At 30.9% G+C, this 1,609-nt stretch overlaps 1 non-coding gene across 1 annotated transcript; it reads right to left on the bottom strand.

The window, feature by feature from the left end:
- Positions 1-1,240: 1,240 nt before the first annotated feature.
- Trnai-uau (transfer RNA isoleucine (anticodon UAU)) lies at positions 1,241-1,350 on the bottom strand. Its single transcript has 2 exons — positions 1,313-1,350; positions 1,241-1,276 (listed from the first exon to the last, which is right to left on the bottom strand). It is a non-coding gene; the product is annotated as a tRNA-Ile (tRNA).
- Positions 1,351-1,609: the final 259 nt, after the last annotated feature.

Below are 1,609 nucleotides of genomic sequence, written 5' to 3' on the forward strand. Positions count from 1 at the left end.
AACATTAGATATAAATATCAAACAGACATGACTCAATAATATTAGATATAAATATCTAACATAGACATGTCTCTGTAATATTAGATATAAATATCTAACATAGACATGTCTCGGTAATATTAGATATAAATATCTAACATAGACATGTCTCTGTAATATTAGATATAAATATCAAACAGACATGTCTTTGTAACATTAGATATAAATATCAAACAGACATGACTCAGTAATATTAGATATAAATATCTAACATAGACATGTCTCTGTAATATTAGATATAAATATCAAACAGACATGACTCAGTAATATTAGATATAAATATCTAACATAGACACATCCCCATAATATCATGTATAAAAATCAGATCTACATCTCGGTAATATGACACATCACAAAATTAAGAAAAAAGTAACATTTAACAGATTTTAAAGAAATTATGTGGAGAACAAAAATTTCTGCAGCTGCCATCATATTGCACCATTTTCAATTCATAACACGACACCATCGATTTCTGACTAACACAGCCAATAAAAAATGCTCAAGGGTAAATTACACCAGTGATTTATAAATAAAAAAAATGCATCAAACATTGATGACTCCCGGTGATATTACATACACACATCAAACACATAGGCATGTCACACTACATGGTAACTTAAAGGAGAACAAACTATTTCATAACAAAAAAAAAACAATTCATGTAGAAGCTTTAGACATCTGTCATGATCGATTGTTCACAAGTACCAGTGATCAAGGTATTCAAAATTCTTCACAACACCGATGATAAACAAGGCAAACTGACATTTTTGAAGCAGATACAACGAAAAATATAAAAAGTAAAATGTTGACAGATGGCAAGAAAAAATTAGGTTCTTTGTAGAGAGTTGGTTGTTATATTAATGATAAAACTGTATGATGTCAAAAGGTCTGAAATCTTGTTTAATAATAAAAGAAAAATACAAAAAGATTTTTATTAACGACATGTTATTAACAAAAGAAGATAGCATAACACAGGTAAAAAAGATAACAATTGTAGATGTTGTTCACCTGTGAGGCTTGCAGTCTTGGATGTTATATAATAAGGCAAATGCTTTAAATTTTAATAGTTATGATTATAGTTAGTTATAATTGACAGTTCTATCTAAATGCATAAATGAAATATTTTACAAAATTACATTACATAAAAAATGTTAACCAAAGCAGTCGTAAAAATAGTAAAAAGTTATAAAAAAAAGTCTGATGCTCCGGGTGAGGATCGAACTCACAACCTCCGCATTCCTCGTCCTGTGTCTAGCACAGGGAAGGTACTGTCTATAAGTACGGCGCGCTAACCGATTGTGCCACCGGAGCATCTATGATGAAAGGCGATTTGAAATTGGATAGTATTTATTATCGACTATCGATATTCTGTTACCCATTTGTTGAATTATGAAATTGTGTTAAAGATCTAGAAAGAGCGGCGGATTGGATCAAACGTAAGGCCTTATGATTCTGACTTCTTGATTACAAGAATAATCAAAGCGGAAGGAAGCATTTACTGATTTGTGACAGCCCACCTGAGACGTCATCAACAAAGATGGCGGCGACCATAGAACGAAATTATTGATGT

Source organism: Ylistrum balloti, unplaced genomic scaffold (assembly GCF_031769215.1).
Source record: "Ylistrum balloti isolate Yb309-2 unplaced genomic scaffold, AGI_CSIRO_Ybal_v1 Utg370196, whole genome shotgun sequence".
NCBI lineage: Eukaryota > Metazoa > Mollusca > Bivalvia > Pectinida > Pectinidae > Ylistrum > Ylistrum balloti.